The following is a 23235-nucleotide window of genomic DNA, read 5'->3' as shown; positions in this document are numbered from 1 at the left end:
AATGATAAGATGACAAACTCTACAGTGGAAAGTCTACACATCAGAGTTATCGGATTCACATGGAATTGTTGTTCAATTTAAATGTTTGAATATGAAATTATTCGTGATGGGATGAAATGTGATTTTAGCTTCTAAAATGTGAAATTTGGGTTTTCAATAGATGGGGCTCTGCTCAATCAGTGGCCCGCCCCTGTGAAGGGACATGGGCTAAAAAACTTTTCAAACACGCCCTCCTCTCCCTTCCTATAAAGCCTTGGCAACAATATAACCTCCTGTTCCGAGGACATGAGGACGACGGTCCGATGTCAGAATGGTTCAGATAATAACTACAGAACGAAGCCAACATCAGCATGAGCGTTGGTTGCAAATGGTATGAACTTTGAACTCTTATTCACTACAGAAGTGATACCTCCTAGCCGTTGAGTTAGCAACAGCAGATGCAAATGAGGGTTAGGAAGGAACAGACAGAGTATCCCGTCTACCACACAACGACGTTACTACAACGTATTCAATTTACCAGCAGAGACATTCTTCAAAGGACAAAGGACTCGGTTTGGCAACACGGCCTTCCATCTACCACCAACCTACCGAAGCGCAGCTCAGAGTAAATATTTATTGCATTTTCCTTTTCGAAATGGGCGGTAATTTAGAATGCATAAGATATAAGAATGCATAAGTCTTCCCGCTCTTTCACTCAAACCCAGCCCCTTTTCTTTTGTGTAACCATCTATCATATCTGTTCCGCCCGCTAGGGACATTTTCCTATGACGTAATCAAGTTATGATTTAATTATGTGTATGTGTAATTAGTTAGGTATTTAGTAAATAAATAATTAAACCCAATTTTGTATTGCTGATTCAACTTGTTAGCCAGGGTTCGTGCAGATTTACAACTTTCAGATGAGACTGAATTAAGATGATGATTAATATTGACTGATATTGATGTAAAATATTACTAGGTCTTTAAGAGTTTATTCAGAAGATAACAGCTCAATAAATATTATTTTGTGGTGCCCCGACTCTCTAGTTAATTACATTTACATGATTAGCTCAATCAGGTAATATTAATTACGGAGAAATTATTTTATAGAATAGCATGTCATATCACTTAATCCGGCATAGCCAAAGACACACTAATTCTTGAAGAATATAACTTATAAATGCCTCATGAGTTTAGTTCAACTGTTGTACCCCATCATAACCCAAAATATAAGCTTGTTATACTCCAATGTTTGCAAACAAAGTAAATGTAAACAAACACTGTATAGCCTCAAAACATGGTTAAAACTATAATTTTGCTATCGTGGCTGGTCAGTCCTTGCATACATAGTCAGTCCTTCCATCCCTCAGCTTTTGACCAAAAACACAGGCAGGGTGACCGCTGTGTTAGTGCGTCAATTCCAGATTTAAAATTCCAGATTTAAGAAGATAGATAAAACAAGAAAATTAAAGAATGTTAAAGGTCTATTCTCCCTTGATGCTAGAAGTCCTAGCATGCATAGATCAGCCTGGCCCACACCACCCCTCCTCTCAGATGGAACCGCTCTAACCCTCCATGCCTGGGACTCTCAATCCACAATACGTTATAGTGTAGCAGGTAGCTTATCAAATAACACCACCACTGTGATGCAAGAGACCACATTCATCTCCATAGTGGGACCATGCTTTTCAGAGTTGTCCGGGACTGATCATGTTTCCTGGGGAGGCTAGTTATCCCTCATGTGGGTTACATTACCATGGGTTACACTACCAATAAATTTAGTCAGTAAAAGCCTAATAGTCTAATTCATAACACTCTCAATAAATATTACAACCAACTTCCCCTACTGTTCAGTCATTTTTGCAATCATTGTCCGTCCCCCCCACGATAAAATCGGGGAGGGGACTGTGGATCCATCTCCGTACACTAGCACATTCGTCACAAGCAAGATCTAAGATTTTGACAAAATTTGGCATAATTACACTGATTACACTGGCCAAATTGTGGCGCAATAACAAGCAATGGAGAATGCTAACTTTGAAAGGTCACGCCCCTAACACCGTTTGACCTAAAGACATGACATTATGTACATAGGTCCCTCTCTTCACAAGGAACACATTTGCCTCAAGGACCCATAATAAGGTGGATTTTCAGCCATTTAAAATGCTACTCTGGCAACGAATGACCGACCTGCACGAAATTTGCTACGTGGTCATCAATGGACAAAGGTCTCAATGCAATATTTTCCAGACTAGTACCTAAACAACATGGCCGCTATTGACCACTAAACATTCACGTTGGAGCCTCCCGGGTGGCGCAGTGGTTAAGGGCGCTGTACTGCAGCGCCAGCTGCGCCACCAGACACTCTGGGTTCGCGCCCAGGCACTGTCGTCCGGTTAGGGAGGGCTTGGCCGGTAGGGAAATCCTTGTCTCATCACGCGCCAGCGACTCCTGTGGCGGGCCGAGGTTGCCAGGTGCACAGTGTTTCCTCCGACACATAGGTGCGGCTTCCGGGTTGGATGGCGCTGTGTTAAGAAGCAGTGCGGCTTGGTTGGGTTGTGTATCGGAGGACACATGACTTTCAACCTTCGTCTATCCCGAGCCCGTACGGGAGTTGTAGCGATGAGACAAGATAGTAGCTACTAAAAAACTATTGGATACCACGAAATTGGGAAGGAAAAGTGGTAAAATAAAAATTACAAAAAATAAAAAAACATTCACGATGGAGTGTTCTGGCACATAAATGCATATAAAACCAGTAAAGGATATTGTTATAGTAACACAATTTGGTACATGTTGCAAACACTGTCAAGACAACATGTGCAAGAACATTGACCACCTGGTGGCGCTATAACAGGCACATGTTTATCTCTCTTGATCTGTTGGACTCAGAGTGATGAAATTTGGCACATGCTCAGGGATAGGAGTCTAGCTAACCTACACAATATTTCAGACCCACTGGCCTGATTTTGAGGGAAATTTGGGTGAATGAATGAGTCTTGCCATAGAGAGCCATCATTTACAAAATTACACTGATTAGCCTAAGGGGGGTGCTGCATTATACGTGGGGGACGACATGTTTGCTGCCTTGTTAGGCTTTTATTTTCTGCTTGTTGAGTACCTCCCCTCCACTCACTCCCTCCCTCCCCCCCAGCTCCCCTCACTCCCCCTAGCCAAGCCATAACCCATTAATCCCCTCCACATGCCTACTTTATGTCAGAACACATCACCTCAGGCTCAAACAAACATCTCACATCGTTAGCTCCTATCAAACCTTTACACCCTGCAGAACAGCAAAACCAACAGTTAAGGGGAAACACTGAAATAGCAACAGGAAATTACTTTTACTACGCACTTTCTTACAATGAGTTTTCCATATCACTCCAATATTTATTTTTTCACTCTCTCTCTGTACAACACCATGCTATTCTTGAGAAAAGACATGCGTAGAGTAAGCAACCTCTGTTGCAAGCAGGGGGCTCAACACAACTCTTCCTCCTTCTCCATAGGCCAACTCAAATGATTCACCCCCCCCCATGCCTTGTAGAATTACTACACTAACTCTACAAATGGTGGAATTCCACTCACATAAACAAGATTATACAACCATGTGCGTTTTCCCCAGTAAACAGAGAGTGAGAAAGAAAAAGAGAGCGAGAGAAAGGCACGAAACGAGAGAGAGAGAGAGAGACACTCACCATCACCAACGAAAGCTACTCCACTCGTGTCTGTGTGTATTCTTTTGGATGGTTTCCTGCTGGCTGTAGCAGCACCAGAGCCCCTGGCAGCACCCCCCACCCCCCCCCCCCCACCCACAGAGCAACTCACACTCAGATAGCGGGGGGTGGATTGGAGGCAGGCGCTGGGGCTGCGAAAGCTGCAGGAGAGAAGAGCTGCGCACGGCAGAGCTGGAGAAGGAGGAGAGGAGGGGGGCAGCCGCCTGGACGAGGAGAGGAGAAACGGTGCTGGCGTCAGGGCCCAGAGACTCAGCATGCCAGTGACAGACGGGCTGACTCGCTCCTCTCTCTTTTTCAAACCATGCCATCTCAAAACAAAAACACCCACGCACTCTCTCTCCCCTGACCCCAGCCAGCTCGGGTTCTTTCCCTCCACTCGCACTCTATACACATCCTAGTGCCCACCCCTTTAGACTGTACCCATCCAATCAGAGACAGGTTGACTTACTCCCACCCATAAGCACACACCCACACAATACACAAACAGAAGGGAGAGAGAGCACTGAGGAAAGAGAGCAAGAGCAACAGGGAGAGGGAGGAAGAGCGCTAGTGAGAGCAGCAACAAGGAGGGGTAGAGCACGATCACGCAACAGCAAGAGAGCAACAGGAAAAGAGAGCGAGGAAGAGTAAGACGGAACTGTAGGCGGGAGGATAGAGAAGGAGTTGTAGGCGGGAGGATAGAGAAGGAGTAAGTAAAGAGAGGAATGTGTGTGTAGGCCAATACAAATGAATGTACACATCTGCAGGACTAAAAAGAAAGCATGCCTGCAGCAGGAGGGTACTAGTGGCCACAAGGCCAGTGTAACACAGTAGCACACGGACAACAAGCCTCGCCTCCTCCCCTTCCTCTCTTCATCTCCTGCTGGCCCACAAACATGCTATGCAAACTAGTGATGTGCCGTTCATAGAGAACAAAAATGACATGTTTAAGAACTGATTATGGATGGCATGGTGCAAGAAGGAACGCATTTAATTGATTATTTAATGTTATGATATCATGGATACATATTTGTAGAACCAAAACATACACACAGACTTTGCTCAACAAACTAACTCGAGAACTAATTGTTTTGGGTGCTGCAGTTTGAACGATATTGTGCTCATCACCCTCACTGCAGTCAAGCAATGTATTCCGCCAAAAGTTGTTAACAATCTAGTCCGGTTGCAGCCACAACTAGATGCCATTTCATGATGTATCAAGAAATAGTCTTAGTTGTATGCCTAGAAATCAATAGAATGTACATTGTTTGAAGCACACTTCTACAAGTCAGTCACAAATGACAGCTCCATTAAGCCCCTTATGGTGACCAGCATGTGAACAAGAGGTTTGTAGAATCAAGACGTTTTTAGTTCAACCTTCGCTGGTAAGGGGTCCTGTGTGCTCTGGGCAATACGGAATCAACTGAACAAAATTTGTCAAAAGATTTGTTCTTTTGACTGAACGAGTCGAAAATATCAGTCAGTAAAAAGAGAGTCGAACTTTCATCACTAACGCAAACACCTTGTTTTTCCTGCTTCCTGTTGTTAGTGTTAAAAAAAAACATTAAAATCTGCTGACATGAGCTCTCCAGCAGGGAGGGTAGACAGACGGTACTGCAGAGGAGTAACTGCTACAACGCCAGATAGGACCTCAGAGAAAGAACCACATCAAAATAGTCCATATATTACAACATATTCCCCGGCCTTCACACTCCTCCTCCCCTGCCTGCCTGCTCATACCAACTAGTTCTCCTAGGCTAACAAAACATACCCAATTAACACTATAGTTTATACAAGTACTGGGCTCAAGAACACGTTGTTTTATAGCCACAAACACACTTAGCTAGCATCTCAGCGCAATGAAGACAACGGTTTAAAGTGAGGATAAAAGCCACAAGATTTATTTAAAAATGTTAAAGACTAGAAAACAATGTAATTCCTCTGAATTAGGATCCAGTAAGATGACATTATTTTTGTCTGGAGCTTGCAGTAGAGTGCATGTGTGGGCGGATGAATATGTAAGAACATACGTGTGGGGGCAACACCATGCCTTAGCAAGCACACTGTGACTCTGCAGGATCACAGAGCAAATCAGAGCAGTAAGCCCTGCACAGTACAGCAGAGCACAGCCTGATGGCTCAGACCAGAGGACTGACACCTTTATTACTGAGCAATTCCACAATAACAGAGTGATGCTGAAACTCAGATTCTTCCCTTTAAAATGCATGCCAAACAGTAACCAATGATGGCAAAGTTAAACGAACCATAAAACTCTACGCACAAGGAAAATTGTTAATAAGTAGTCCTTGTGCATAGAGTTGTATGGTTTAACTTTGCGATCATTGTATTTTGTTTGGCATGCATTTTAAAGGGAATAATCTGAGTTGGGATTGTGTCTAGGCACAGATCTGGGGAAGGGTACCAAAAAAATGTGTGCAGCATTGAAGCTCCCCAAGAACACGTTACCCTACATCATTGTAAAATGGAAGAAGTTTGGAACCACCAAGACTTCCTAGAGCTGGCCGTCTCTGCAGCACTCCACCAATCAGGCCTTTACGGTAGAGTGGCCAGAAGGAAGCCAATGGTGACAGGAAAATAACCTCACACTCAACGTCAACAAAACAAAGGAGATGATTGTGGACTTCAGGAAACAGCAGAGGGAGCACCCCCCCCTATCCACATCGACGGGACAGTAGTGGAGAGGGTAGTAAGTTTTAAGTTCCTCGGCGTACACATCACGGACAAACTGAATTGGTCCACCAACACAGACAGCGTTGTGAAGAAGGCGCAGCAGCGCCTCTTCAACCTCAAACTTCTACAGATGCACAATCGAGAGCATCCTGTCGGGCTGTATTACCGCCTGGTATGGCAACTGCTCCGCCCACAACCGTAAGGCTCTCCCAGAGGGTAGTGAGGTCTGCACAACGCATCACCGGGAGCAAACTACCTGCCCTCCAGGACACCTACACCACCCGATGTCACAGGAAGGCGATAAAGATCATCAAGGACAACAACGACCCGAGCCACTGCCTGTTCACCCCGCTATCATCCAGAAGGCGAGGTCAGTACAGGTGCATCAAAGCAGGGACCGAGAGACTGAAAAACAGCTTCTATCTCAAGGCCATCAGACTGTTAAACAGCCACCACTAACAATGAGTGGCTGCTGCCAACACACTGACTCAACTCCAGCTCACTTTAATAATGGAGAATGATGGAAATTGATGTCAAAAATGTATCACTAGCCATTTTAAACAATGCCATTTAATATAATGTTTACATACCCTACATTACTCATCTCATATGTATATGTATATACTGTACTCTATATCATCTACTGCATCTTTATGTATATTTGTATCACTAGCCACTTTAAACTATGCCACGTTGTTTACATACCCTACATTATCCATCTCACATACTGTACTCGATACCATCTATTGCATCTTGCCTATGCCGTTCTGTACCATCACTCATTCATATCTTTATGTACATATTCTTTATCCCTTTACACTTGTGTGTATAAGGTAGTAGTTGTGGAATTGTTAGGTTAGATGACTCTTTGGTTATTACTGCATTGTCGGAACTAGAAGCACAAGCATTTTTCTACACTCACATTAACATCTGCTAACCATGTGTATGTGACAAATAACATTTGATTTGAGTCAAAAGGCACATGGGGCAAAGGGGTCACGTTCCAAAAGGACAAAGACCATAAGCACACAGCCAAGACAAGAGTGGCTTCGGGACAAGTCTGGGGGGCGATACATTTTATAATAAGGCTGTAACAAAATGTGGAAAAAGTCAAGGGGTCTGAATACTTTCAGAATGCACTGTAGGTTATATCTACAGGTACCTGACAAAATAAAGGAAACATCAACAGTGTCTTAATAGGGCGTCGGGCCACCACAAGTCAGAACAGCTTCAATGCACCTTGGCATAGATTCTACAAGTTGCTGGAACTCTATTGGAGAAATCAGACACCATTCTTCTACAAGAAATTCCATCATATGGTGTTTTGTTGATGGTGGTGGAAAACGCTATCTCAGGCACCACTCCAGAATGTCCTATATGAGTTTTCAATTGGGTTGCGATCTGGTACCTGAGACGGACATTCATTGACCACTCGAGCCAAGTGGATGGGGCCATTATCATCCTATGAGGGCATAGACATGGTAGCCAAAATAATATCCTTCCCAGCATTTGTATACTTGACCCTAAGCATGATGGTATGTTAAGTGCTTAATTACCTGTGTGGAAGCACCTGTTTTCAATACACTTTGTATTCCTCATTTACATTATTTTGGTAGTTACCTGTATATCTATGCCATATCTAATCCATCATATTATTGTCCATCTACAGCTGTTTCCACTGGGGATTCATTGTCATGGTTGATTTATTTGTAGCCTAATATGTTTCAAATATACAAAGAAGACATGGAAATTAGAGTGGAAATCACACAACAATCCAACACAAGTAGAAAAAAATGTCACGATTGATTGAAACGCTCAACTAGAAACAAATTATTATCTTCTATGTTGATATCCCTACAATTAAACTTGTTCAGTTATGGCATTAAAGCATTATTCGATTAACAACATTTGGAATTGGTGCAACAGGATTATTGTGCTGACATAATCAGTTATTAGAAGGCTTACCAGTCAAACAGAAACCTTGGCATTGATCAGCACAATAAATTATGCAACAGTCACTCCCAACTGAGCTGGAACGTGTCAAAACAACAGATCATGGGTTAGGTGACACTTAATGGTGGCCCAGTTGACAACACACCAGCTGAACCCAGAGGAAAACTAGGCCAGTCAGACCTACATTACACTATAGGACAGAGTGACCTACAGAAAACTAATTTCAGGTGGCCTGGCCACCCACTGAAGACCAAGTCCCATCATGTAGCTTACCATCTCATGTCTGATCTAGCCACACTGTACTGTAGGCCTATGCTTTCATTTCCCATCCAGTCATTTGGCCATTCTGTCACTGATGGACCACAGAACAGCAATGACTGTCCCCTCTGTCTGCCATACAAAAGGCACAACACATATTACCGACAATGATTGATCTGTCGGTCAGGCTCGAGGTTCAGTGATACTACTGGGCAGGGCATGTCAGACAACAGCTGTAGGGTGGCTCGCCTGCTTATTTTCATGATTGAGGAGTGTCTGGCAAATTGAGCACCCCCCCTCCCACACAGTTCCCAAAGACAAGAGTGTGGCACCCTGAGCAGCGTGGCTTTCAGAATCTTATTTTGGCTACAATTAGTATTTCAGGGTGAGATTTATTGTGCCCTTTAATAAAGAGTCTGACTGTCAGTGACTAACACTCGGTTTGTCAGGCAGGGTAGCTTGCCGAGTCCAGATGGAGCCAGGGCTGTGCTGCATGCTCCCTTCATCAGCCTAAGCATGGCTTTCACACACTGTTCTCAACAGCTTTATGGAGAGGATACCACAGCCGAGGTCCCTCCTACTACACCAGCTCAACACAAGATACCAAAATAAGACCAAACCCTAATTTAACATAACACGTAACTCTTTAGACTTCACAGTAAACATTGCTTGTGTGTCAAAAGGATCTTGCGTGAAAGTTCAAATTGGACATGCAGATTTAAAAATAGGATTCGGACCTAAATGTCTTCCTCTCCCATAATAAGGCTACGACGTGACAACAATCTAACATGACGAAAATGTAGCTAACACATATCCATTTCATGATGCACACTTTAGAGAAGCACAAATAGCTGCTTCCATGGGGCTTTCATTCAAGTCAATTTGAAAGGAGGTTCAGTGTCTTCAGAAAATATTCATACTCCTTGACTCATTCCACATCTTGTTGTGTGTTACAGCCTGAATTCAAATAGGATTAAATAGATGTTTTTCCCCTCACCCATCTACACACAATGACGAAGTGAAAACATGTTTTTAGACATTTTAGCAAATGTATTGAAAATGAAATATAGACATATCTAATTTACATAAGTATTCACACCCCTGAGTCAATACTTTGGCAGTGATTACAGCTGTAAGTCTTTAAGAGCTTTCCACAACTGGATTGTGCAACATTTGCTCATTATTATTTTCAAAATTCTTAAAGTTCTGTCAAATTGCTTGTTGATCATTGCTAGACAACCAGTTTCAGGCCTTGCAATAGCTTTTCAAGTACACTGAACACGGCATGTAAAGTGTTGGTCCCATGTTTCATGAGCTGAAATAAAACATCCCAGAAATGTTCCACACGCACAAAAAGCATATTTCTCTAAAATGTTGTGCACAAATTTGTTTTCCTCCCTAGAAGTGAGCATTTTTCCTTATATTAAGAAGCTGATTAAAAAGCATGATCATTACACAGGTGCACCTTGTGCTGGGGACAATAAAAGGCCACTAAAATGTACAGTTTTGTCACACAACACAATGCCACAGAAGTCTCAAGTTGAGGGAGCGTGCAATTATTATGTGACTTGTTTAGCAAATGTTCACTGCTGAACTTAAGGCTTGCCATAACAAAGATGTCAAATACTTATTGACTCAAGACATTTTAGCTTTCCATTGTCAATTCATTTGTAAAAATGTCCAAAAATCTAATTCCACTTTGGCAAAAACTCTCAATTTAATCAATTCAGGCTGTAACAACAAAATGTGGAAAAAGGGGTGTGAATACTTTGAAGGCACTGTAAATTACTGGTGTGGGGAAGAGATGACCACAGTCATATCTTCTACAGATCCTCCACAGACCTAATCATCCTACCAGGCACACAATAGAGCAAGCCCTCACTCCACATGGGCTTACATTCATGACAGTGCTACCTAGGATTCCACAATTAGGCTAAAAGCAACCATACCACAGCATGCTAAAAAAATAATAATGTTAAACTTGCTGCATGGATCACGGGGAATAAAAAGAGTTGCAGCATGGGGAATTATCTTATAGGACTACAACAAATGTAATGAGATGGTGGACACGGAGTATGTCTTTCCCAAAAGTACGCTTTTTATTTTCAAATTTTTACCAATTTAAACAACTGACGCAAAGTTAGAATGTCTCAGTTCTCCCTCCATTGTTTTAGCCATTAATAAGGGTCTCTTGGTGCAGTATGTTATTGCTATAAGTCGAGGAGGAAGTCTATTGGATGACATGCCAAATGAATGAGGAACTTGAACTCTAAACATTTCCTTCCAATCATTTACTTCTGATTTGATGTGAAATTGTTTGAAATTGCTGTTATTCACTTTTGAGTTCTCAATATTCAAAATAACTTTTCACTTTCCAAATTGTAAAATAAAGTCACAGAGTCTATAATAAGGTCACAAGTTTCAAAAGCGGGAATAATTCACATTTATCCCTAGAGTCCCGGGAAATAGTGCAAAAATCAGAAGTGCCCATTTAAAGCGTTTAAAACCAAGATATGGTCACTACGCCAGGGTTCTCCCAAAATAAGATTGTCGCTGCGCCACATTGCCATCTTGGCAGCTCTCCACTATGTAAAAAGACTTCACAGCAAGTGAAACTGATATTTAGTACTGATAGCCAAAGACATTGTTGTGAATTGAAAAACAGGCAGTGTCACTCAGAGCGTTATCATGTTCCTCAATTAATTCAGCACATTTCAGCAGTAGGCCATCTCGAAACACCCCGAGTAGGCCATAGCGTTGTCGAATCATACAGACTTTGCAACGGCAATAAAACAAAAGTCAAATGACCAAAATTACTAAGCTTGCTAGATAACCTCCAACAAATGACAGAATATCTCCTATTTGGCTAAATTGAGTTGATTATACAGATAGCAGGTCAGCTCATGAATAACAGGGACATGGAGAGGAAATGGTTTAAATAGCAAGGTATCTTAACGGGGACCAACTCTGTATAAAAAAAAAACAACAACGTCCATATATCTTCTCTCATATTGTTTGTTGATCACACATTTTCTACCAAAGCTCTCATATGGGAAGCAATACAGGACAGCACAGAAGAGAGAATACAGTAGACGGCACACGTCAAACGTGATTTATGACCCTATTTTATGGGTCACGTGTGTATGCCCATATATGGACATCCTGCAGGACATCCTGTCAGGAAGTTCTCACGCTTCAGAGTGTTTATTTAACCCATATTGATAGCTTTAAAGGAACAGATGCACTATGATTGATGTGTAGGGACCTCGTTGAACTGGGGAATGTGTTTTAACATTTCAAAGAGTATGGCTCCCCCCAGTTGTACTGGCTGTTGTCTATGAAACAGGAATGTCCGGGTTTATTGGGGGCAGCCGCATTATAAATAAGAGCTTAACACTACAAGCGACCTCGATAAACCCCAGAAAACACTCTACAAGAAATTAAAATAAACCCAGAACATTAAATAACAAATGAAACATGTCTCCTAGGCCAAATGTAGGTGTACTTTGTGCCTCGTGTCAAGAACACAATGACAAAAACATTGAAGACATTCTGTGTGATGCCCCTGATTGTTTTAATGAAGTGCAGGATATGAGTGATGGACATATGGGTTACATTTTCCAACCGGAGGATTCAACTGTGAAGATTTTCACAGACAGCGGCCACAGTCCCCTTTATCAAACAAAACCCGGGAGTTTTTCTCCTGCGCTACATATGAGAGAATGGCTTAAGATACGGCTGGCGCTATGCCAGATCGAACACGCCCTGAGTGGGACAACCCTGCCCGGGTACGCGCTGGAAGAGGAAGTGTGCGGGCGAGATGATTTGAAAGCCATAAGAATCTCTTCAGTGGCATATAGTCCAGACTCCAAAGTGACAATTTGCATGTGCCCAATTCAATAGTTCCAATGCTACAAAATCAGTTAGTTAGTTTGTATTTTCCAAAGCCTGCAAGGATGTGAACTATTTTGTGCCTGTCTTTAGCTTTAAGTGGAGCTGGCCATGATAAAACAGCTGGACAATCTTTTCCAACATCGTGAACAATTACGCCGCTGGGCGCTTCTATCCTTAAGACAGACCCAGGGTCTAAAGGCAAGACGTTCGATCTATCCAGGTAAAGAAAACATACTGAACCTGGAGTGTGCTGGACATCGTGCAGGGAAGAGACACTTTCGGGAAGATGGGGAATTAGACACAGGCAGGTGTCTGGGTTTAACCATATAGTTTCCCCTTTTCTGTAAGAAAGGAATAGTACAATTGTTTAACTAATTATAACACGTTTAAAAGGTCTGAACTAAATAATATATTTAAATAAAGGGTTTTAAAATTGTATCTCACCTTTAACGAATGGAATCTCAGTTTCCCTCTCTCAGTCTGTCTCAGAGAAAGGCTTTCTGGGAAAGGTATGTGTTTCAAAACAATGTTTTTTTTCTGCAGTTGTTTTAAAACAATGTTTTTTTTAAATATATGAAGTCTTTCCTACAACAGACAGTTATAAATATAATCATTTAAAAGGGTATTAAAGTCTAGTACTGTAATAATTATACACTACTCAAAAAAATAAAGGGAACACTAAAATAACACATCCTAGATGTGAATGAATGAAATATTCTTATTAAATACTTTTTTCTTTACATAGTTGAATGTGCTGAGAACAAAATCACAGAAAAATGATCAATGGAAATCAAATTTATCAACCCATGGAGGTCTGGATTTGGAGTCACACTCAAAATTAAAGTGGAAAACCACACTACAGTCTGATCCAACTTTGATGTCCTTCAAACAAGTCAAAATGAGGCTCAGTAGTGTGGTCTCCACGTGCCTGTATGACCTCCCTACAACGCCTGGGCATTCTCCTGATGAGGTGGCGGATGGTCTCCTGAGGGATCTCCTCCCAGACCTGGACTAAAGCATCCGCCAACTCCTGGACAGTCTGTGGTGCAACGTGGCGTTGGTGGATGGAGCGAGACATGATGTCCCAGATGTGCTCAATTGGATTCAGGTCTGGGGAACGGGCGGGCCAGTCCATAGGATCACTGCCTTCCTCTTGCAGGAACTACTGACACACTCCTGCCACATGAGGTCTAGCATGGTCTTGCATTAGGAGGAACCCAGGGCCAACCGCACCAGCTTATATGGTCTCACAAGGGGTCTGAGGATCTCATCTCGGTACCTAATGGCAGTCAGGCTACCTCTGGCCAGCACATGGAGGGCTGTGCGGCCCCCCAAAGAAATGCCACCCCACACCATGACTGATCCACCGCCAAACCGGTCATGCTGGAGGATGTTGCAGGCAGCAGAACGTTCTCCACAGCGTCTCCAGACTCTGTCACGTCTGTCACGTGCTCAGTGTGAACCTGCTTTCATCTGTGAAGAGCACAGGGCGCCAGTGGCGAATTTGCCACTCTTGGTGTTCTCTGGCAAATGCCAAACGTCCTGCACGGTGTTGGGCTGTAAGCCCAACCCCCACCTGTGGACGTCAGGCCCTCATACCACTCTCATGGAGTATGTTTCTGACCGTTTGAGCAGACACATGCACATTTGTGGCCCGCTGGAGGTCATTTTGCAGGGTTCTGGCAGTGCTCCTCCTGTTCCTCCTTGCACAAAGGCGGAGGTAGCGGTCCTGCTGCTGGGTTGTTGCCCTCCTACGGCCTTCTCCACATCTCCTGATGTACTGGCCTGTCTCCTGGTAGCGCCTCCATGCTCTGGACAATACGCTGACAGACACAGCAAACCTTTTTGCCACAGCTCGCATTGATGTGCCATCCTGGATGAGCTGCACTACCGGAGACACTTGTGTCGGTTGTAGACTCCGTCTCATGCTACCACTAGAGTGAAAGCACCGCCAGCATTCAAAAGTGACCAAAACATCCGCCAGGAAGCATAGGAACTGAGAAGTGGTCTGTGGTCACCACCTGCAGAACCACTCCTTTATTGGGGGTGTCTTGCTAATTGCCTATAATTTCCACCTGTTGTCTATTCCATTTGCACAACAGCATGTGAAATTTATTGTCAAACAGTGTTGCTTCCTAAGTGGACAGTTTGATTTCACAGAAGTGCGATTGAGTTTGAGTTACATTGTGATGTTTAAGTGTTCCCTTTATTTTTTTTGAGCAGTGTATATAGTTTGTTATACAAAGTTATTTTGTATGTGTATAAAAAAATTCTGGCATGGTTAAATATTGCGCTGTATTTAAAAAAAAAAACATTTTAACATGTTTAAAAAGGTCTGTACTAAATATGTAGAATTAAATAAAGGGTTAAATATCGGGTTTTAAAAATGTATCTCACCTTTTTTCTCTAAGTGTGTGTGTCTTAGAACGGCTTCAGGAAAGACGTGTGTGTGTGTGTGTGTGTGTGTGTGTGTGTGTGTGTGTGTGTGTGTGTGTGTGTGTGTGTGTGTGTGTGTGTGTGTGTTTCAAAACATTGGGGTTTTCGGGGTGTGTGTGTGTGTCTCGACAATTGTGCTTGAAACAATTCAACATTAAGGGGTCATTAGCACATAAGTCTTTCAAAACAGGCGTTTTACCCCGAGGATGGGGGTTACGTGTGTGGGGTGGGTCTGTGTGTGTGTGTGTGTGTCGTCTCGACAAGTGTGCTTGAAACAATTCAAAATTAGGGGTCATTTCCACATAAGCCTCTCAAAAACAGATGTTGTTTCCCCGATGATGTTGGGGGATCAAAAGTCAATCCAACCAACCAGCAAAGAATAGGTCTAGACACCTCTAAGGTTTAAAAACAATGTGTTTTTCCCAAAACAATACCAACACTAGGGGGTCATTTGCACATAGGTTGTCTCCACACAACAACAAAAAACAGTCAACAAACAAACAATCCCCCAGGTCTGTAAATTCATTCCATACATTTGCTCCGTTCGGACACAGCTGCTCATCTGAAAGTATTTTCCAGCCTTTCTGCAAGCCTATGCACATGGAGAATTTTGAAGGTGAGGATTTGGAATTCATATATTAGATTTTGTGTGGGTTAGGTAGTTTGTGGGAAATGTTTGACATTACTGCACTGTTTGGAACTCTCTAATATTAAACCGTTGTTATATATGGTTTTTACAGATATTCTAAAAGTGGTGGACATTGAATTTTCAGGTATGTTTTTATGTCTATTGTATATATATATATATATTTGTTTTAAGTTCAAATGTATATATTTCGTATAAATATATTTAAATATTATTTAAAAACGTCTATAGGATACCCAACATTTATACAGCTGCTACCGGGAATAATTTATTTGGATCATCCAACATTAGATGAGGAAACAGAGGTGCAAACAGCGACCGGTTCTTCTTTACGCAGCCTGTCACCATCAAGCTATTTTCGACATAAGTCCAAAAATAAAATGCGTAATAATATTTATACATGGAAACAAAAAAAGTGTGTACACTATTTTAAAAAGCTAATCTTGTGTTTACAGCGGACAGAACCCAAGAATACCTGAAGCATTATTGACTCTACCTCTGAACGACTTCGGGGGAGCTGAAACAAACGGCTTTACCAGAACTCCAAACAACCCAAGAAGCGCCGTTTTAACACAGCTACACACCCCCTGGAACCTCCAGCCAATCGCTACATAATCTAGCATTTATGGCGCATAGCAATACTTTGGCACAAGTGCAAAGGCCCGAGAAGGGCGACTGGTCTGAAAACGATTGGATTCAAGAACATGCTCTCTATGGATACGTTTTTTTTTATTTTTTATTAGTTATACATTTTTTGATAGAATATGTTAAAACAATGTCAAATAAATGTTTTTTTTCCCAGACTCCAACGATGGCTATACAAACCCTGCAGAATCTACAAAGCCAGAGGACATTGGGATAGGACCCGTGTTATCCAGGATTCCTCAGAACAGCAAGCGCCAAAAAAACTAATTACCTCTAACTATATATTGTTTATATATTAATATATCTGAAATGTTTATATAATATACATTTTATTTTTAATACCCTATTTTTGTATATATTTTTCTTCCAGACTCCTCCCAGGCGTATACCAACACAGAAGGCCCAATATGTCGAGAGGACGAGGTCGAGGAGGAATTCGGCACCCAGGACATACCTAGTAAAACATTGAAACCTGATCATTTCAACGCTTTAAATTCTCAGGAAGACGATGTGTTGATGTTTGAGGCAGCCAAACAGCTTGATACAGCCAATTCTGAGGTAGAAACAGATCCTGAAATAGATCGAGATATGTTTCTCACAGCCTTTTACAGGGCTCTGAAAGCCAGAGGGGTTCAGCTTCACAAATGTATGGTTGCTTTACTAAAGCGTCAATAGAGTCAAGATCTATCCTTCTGGCATAGAACAATGCCCCGCTTGTTAAAAAACAATCTGATTAAAAAAACACCCAAACAAGCGCTAAAAACCTGTATGTAACAAGGATCCTTCTAGAATACAACCAGAACTCATATCCTTAATTAACCAAATGAATGAGAGCACAACATCTTCAGCACCCTCCCACACCCCCCTCCTTTAACTCCTATGTCCGCGGAGTCTGAGCAACCACACAATGTTTTTGAGGAATTGGAAAATTGTGTAATAAATCAAGAGTGGTGATGGTATTGATAGAAGTGTTAGGGTTGTGTACCGAAACAAATAATAAATAATTCAGCAATACAGAGATTAGACCGTTTTTTAATTTCACATGGATGAATCAGAACCTTGATTATGCAGGTTTTTTATGTGATGATCTTGGATACTCTGAGTGAACTTTTAGAAAGGGCTACAGATTTTGCAGAACCTTGTGATGTCTTACAACTTGAAAATTGTGGAGATAGTGTTTTGCATACTCTTGTTTTACCCAATGGTGCCGCAGATCTTGAACAATTTATAGCCCTGCTGGAACGACTTGCTCAATCTAATTTATCCATCATAGCTGATAGGACCCTAGAGCTCATTGTACAAATCGTACGTCAACCCCTAGGCGGAGGGGGTCAGAGAAGGAAACCGACGACAATTCAAGTCATACTCTAGCTGGTCCATTCAATGGTTGGAGTACTTAGCCCAGGATAAAAACATTTTTATTCAACATGCTTTGAATAGTGGGGAGAAGGCTGTTGGGCCGTATCACGTAGATGGATATACACAGATCGACGGTGTTGAGACAGTGTTTGAGTACAACGGTTGTTTCTTCCACGGTTGCTTTGTGCCCCGGGCCATGTGTGTCCTAACCCAAAATACTTTTGGGGATATGTACGAGGAGATCCAAGACAAATTGGAATCTTTACAGGCTACTTATGGGTTGAAAGTGAATGTGATGTGGGAGCATGAGGGGACAGAACTCAAAAAGTCTGATCCTCATGTTCGAGCTTTCCTTTCCAGCTTTGACACACCAGAACCCTTGGAACCCCGACAGGCCATGTATGGAGGTCGTACCAATGCTTTGACATTACGGTATGTAGCGCAACCCTATGAGACAATAGGATGTAGATTTTACATCCCTTTATCCTCATGTAATGAGTTCCTCTTGCTATCCTATGGGTCATCCTGAAATTATTCACTGTGACTTTGACTTACCCCAAAACTATTTGTCTGATTAAATCAGCGGTTTACCTCAGAGAGAATACAGTAGACCGCACACGTCAAACGTGCGATTTATGACCCTACTTGATGGGTCAGGTGTGTATGCCTATATATGGGCATCCTGCAGGACATCCTCCCTTCCATTCTCACGGTAGGGGGAGGGTGTTTATTTAATCTGATAGCTTCAAAGGAACAGATGCACTGTCATGATGATTGATGTGTAGGGACCTCGTTGAACTGGGGGATGTGTTTGAACATTTCAAAGAGTATGGCCCCCACCCTGTTGTAATGACCTTAGGGCTGTTGTCTATGAAACAGGAATGTCTGGAGTTATTGTGGGGGAAGACGCATTATAAATAAACCCCAGAACACCAAACAAGCGACCACGATAAACCACTAAAGAAATTAAACATGGATTTTGTGATCAGTGGCACACACGTGATGACCGTAACAACGGAAGCAGGGCCTCGGTTGAAACAGAGAAAGGTCCGATTATAAAGCATCAATATACGATGCGCCAAAAAAAGAGGTTTCTGAACATGTATAGAATCCAAATACCGCCCACAACTGCGCTGAAAGATCAAGTGATGACTAAAGGACAGTTATGGGGTTCTGTTTGATTATCCGGCCTGTAGAGTGAAACTCTATACGGTAGCCGAAGGAGAAGAATATACAGACCAGACTTTAGGAGAGGACTACAGGCTTGAAGACTGGCAGGTGTTTCGCCAGGTGGTGTGTCCCGAACAGAGTTATCAAAGGGGTATAGCTTGTTCACGGGCTACGAGACCCGATGGGAAGGTGCCCCTGACTCCTCAGGAAGAATATTTCATAGGGTGAAAATACAAAGAAAGAATGGACTTCCATGTGGGTGCGTGGACTTCTATATCAGCAACGAGGAAATCCACAACGAAAACAGTGATGGTGGCCTGAGTGGGGATTTTAGGTTGCGTATGCTTATTCCTTTTAAAAGTTGGGATATAATGGAATTGAAAATGTTAGAGTTAGTGGATGCTCTTTTTGTACAGAGCCAACAATGGCAGAGCATTGTTTGGCTAAGGAAGTGCATGATATATACGAATCCTAAGGATTATGATTCAAAGGAACCCCAAGAAGTAAGCGGCTGCTACGTTAACCATGCCCCGATACCAAAGGAATGGTTCAACAATAAAAGGGGTGACCATAAAGCCACCGGTTCATCATATACCATGGATATTCATATACCATACCATCGATACGTCATGTGTACCAGACCCTAAGAACTCTATGCCTCACAGCCCTCCAATCTACTCCTACTAGGCAAGCCCCCCCGACATGTACACCGCCTGAGGATATGTTTGATGTGGTGGTCAGTACTATTTTTGTGGACACCATCAAGGCCTCTGTAGCTGCACTTTTAGATGTGGTTATTGGAGAGTATATAAGAGGACAATGCCACGGTTGTGAGATCAGTCATCCCAGCCAACGCCGACCTTCGTGTTTATATGCCCCACCCTGGTACTACTTCTTCAACCACTTTGAGGAGCTGGTGAAAAGACTGTGGTCCAGCCGCTTTATACCATCGATGGTCAGAGCCCTGGAGTCTATGGGTCTTGTGCTGTCTATTCCCAGAGTTTCCTGGGTAACAGACGCTTTCCTACATGAACTAAAGGAGATGATCTACATCCACGAGAAACTCAAAGAAATCCGGCACACACTGGTGGACGACAACAAATACAAGGAAGCTTTGGTGGCTGATGTGGTGACTTTCTGGCTCAATAAACCAAGAGAACGAGTAATAATTAATATGTTTTATTTAGATGTAAAGCAATGGGTAACTATATGCATATGATGTTAGAGAATAAATACATTTTTTTTTTTTTTCTTTTGAGAGAACTTACAAATGTTATGCAGCAAATTATTGAAAATAAAGGGAACAATTTATCGTTCTACACAACCCACAAGTGTGTGCTAAAAATGGAGCAAATCATGAATCATGTAAGATACGGGCGAGAGTCTACAATGGACACAACTGGATGATTCTGAAGAACTAGAAACATCCTTGTCTAAGATTTTACTTTATTTGTTTGAAACACCATTTAATTGTAACGTATCATATTTGTTGTTTACATACTTATATAACAGATATGTGTGTTTTAAAAATTCAGAGATACAAGCCTGTAAATGTAAACCAAGCACACAAGGTGTTGCATGCATGGGTCGTTGAGAAAACGGGGACTAATATCCTGCTACGTATCCTGACTTGTCTGTATATGTAATACTTGATGTTTGCAAAAATAAAATTCAAAAGAAATGTCGTTATTTAAAAGGGGCTCATTAATGTTATTGTACATCAGAGAGGCAAGAAGGATGGCGGAGCAGATTTTGAAAAACATTTATTATACCCCCTCTAACCCAGGGTCTTATGGGGGGGAAGGAGTGGTTCCAGAGAGCTATAGCCGAAGAAACAGGTAGCAGGTTAGGCACTGCTCAAGTGAATGAATGGCTAGCAGAGCAGGATGCTTACACTCTGCATAAACCTGTGCAAAAACAATTCCTAACCATCCCTTGTCCCAGTTTCAGGCAGATCTGTGTGACATGCAGGCCCTTGCAGATAAAAATGGACATCGCTACATGCTAACGGTTATAGACATTTTCTCTAAAATACCATTTGTAAGAGTCTTAAAAATTATTGGGGCAGATGTGACTATTTGTGACCTTTGACTATCTTAAAGGAAGGAGGAGCACCCAAGAAAGTGCAGACTGACAATATTTTTTCTTTTTAATAATACTTTTCAGAAACTCGTGAAAAAGCACAATATCGTACATTTTACTACAGGTTCGGATTTGAAAGCTTCAGTTGTGGAACGCTTTAACAGAACTTTGAAGGAGAGGATGTGGAAATACTTTACAGCTCACAACACACAGATATATCGATATAGTTCAATATTTAGTAAAGGGTTACAACTACCATAAGAGTATACGGATGAAGCCCTCCGAGGTCTCTTATGAAAACTCTTTTGAAGTCTTAAAAATCTGTATGGTTTGTTCCCCCTTCGTCGTAAGAAAATAATTTATTTTAAATTCATAGTGGGGGACTTGGTAGGTATATCCAAGTTGAGGGGTGTTTGACAAAAAATATGAGCAAGGTTACAGCGATGAGATGTTCACAGTTACTGAATATCTACCACATATAACCCCTGTCTACAAGTTAAAAGATTATGAAGGGGGGGGGGGGGGGGGGTTATAGGAGGGAAAAAATAACAGTTCTGTGAGAGCTGGAATTCTTACTAGTTGGTAGGTGATCAAATATTTATGTCATGCAATAAAATGCAAATTAATTACTTAAAAATCATACAATGTGATTTTCTGGATTTTTGTTTTAGATTCCGTCTCTCACAGTTGAAGTGTACCTATGATAAAAATGACAGACCTCTACATGCTTTGTAAGTAGGAAAACCTGCAAAATCGGCAGTGTATCAAATACTTGTTCTCCCCACTGTGAATACATGAATAACCAAAGTTCGAATTATACAACCAATTTTCCATAGCCTATAGAGTTATCAGAGGCCTGGGAAGTAGGTCTCAGCGAGATTACATACCCCTATAGTTCGTATAATATCAAGGATAAGGACCCCGATTTTTATTGCAAAAGGATATCGGAACCCCCGCCTGATTTTGCCAAGCTATCGGTCATTGCTAAGCTATCGGTCATCAATATTAACAAACAAACAAACTAACAACCAGGACTAGTGCATAGTAATGTTAGCCAGGTGAGCCAGCCAGGGTAGCAGAAACTTGATGGCGGAGCTGGCTTGGTGAACTGTGGAACTTACAATGAACAGGTTTGTCTTGTTCCCCTCATAGAAAAGTCCTCGTGCTGGCATATACTTCAGCTGTTGCCATGGGATACTGCTTCCTAGCAACACATCACGTGGCCACCGCAGATTCTGTGAAAACACAACAAAATTATCAGAAAATGTGGGGGATGCCCCTCTAGAGGAAGACCACAAACTACAAACACGAGACAAAGAAAAAGGTGAAAATGTTACATCATACCACAAGCGTCATTGAATCAATAATTTACGGATGCAACATTCACTACAGTACCTAACATCCCTGTATTGTTACCTTGTTCTGTCATAGCAGCTCCAATGGCCATTAACTGTAGTTTAACAGTACAAAGGGACTGTAGCTGAAGTCAATTTGTTGACATGCAAGGGGTACTCCTTTTAAATCAGCACTGATGTTTTTATTAGATAGTGGAGAGGTTGGGTTAGGCAGAGGAATGGCCATTCAGATAGACATAGAACATATCGCTGACAAGACATTTCCACCACTGCCTTTTTGAAAAGCCAACTCTAGCCACTGAGCTGTAAAAACCCAGTGCCAAATGATCGGAGATTACAGGCCCTCCTGCCAATCCCTGACTTCCTTAATGAGTCTCACACTGACGGTCCCAGCCCATGCAGGTTTAGCCTAACTGTTTCTGGGAGCAAAAGACGTGCAGAGGCTTTAGTAGAAGGGTGCAGTTCACCCTCATACAACTATGATTCTCCCACAGTGTTGTTTTCTGTGTTTCAATAATGTATCATATCAATAAAGTTGGTCCAGACATTTGGCATCTCTCCTGGACAAGCTATCAGGAAAGCTCAGCAGACATCTGTTTCAGCAGTGAAGGCCTTGTACATGAAGTTCCATACCAAAGTCAAGTGTTGTGGACAGATGTAAATTATCATATTTAATGACAAATCTATGAAAGCCATCTGAATGTTTTTAAAGGTTCTGCATAAAGGAATCAGAGGTTATTTAATTTCTCAGCTATCCATCCACCACACATTCCTGTTACAATAGGGCAATTCAACGTAACAGGGTGATGCTGAGACTCAGATTTTTCACTTTAAAATATAAACCAAACAAAAACCAATGATTGAAAAGTTTAAAAAAATAAAATGACTCTGCATCACTTTGTTACCGTGGAATTTGCCCAATAATAACCCCTAGCCTTAATTTAGTATTCACTGAGAAACGTACGATTACATTAGCTTGTAATTCAAACCCCAGAAGAAGTAGGATTTGTAGTGAAAAACAAACAGGGTTGTCACTTATTAACCAAGAGGG

General features: G+C 42.0%; 1 pseudogene; it reads right to left on the bottom strand.

Annotated features, from left to right (window-relative positions):
• Positions 1–23235, bottom strand: part of LOC139389493 (calcineurin-binding protein cabin-1-like) — a 99274-nt pseudogene that overhangs the window by 45532 nt on the left and 30507 nt on the right.

Source organism: Oncorhynchus clarkii, chromosome 30 (genome assembly GCF_045791955.1).
Source record: "Oncorhynchus clarkii lewisi isolate Uvic-CL-2024 chromosome 30, UVic_Ocla_1.0, whole genome shotgun sequence".
In the NCBI taxonomy this organism is placed as follows: Eukaryota; Metazoa; Chordata; class Actinopteri; order Salmoniformes; family Salmonidae; genus Oncorhynchus; species Oncorhynchus clarkii.
This window is presented reverse-complemented; position numbering and strand designations above follow the sequence as displayed.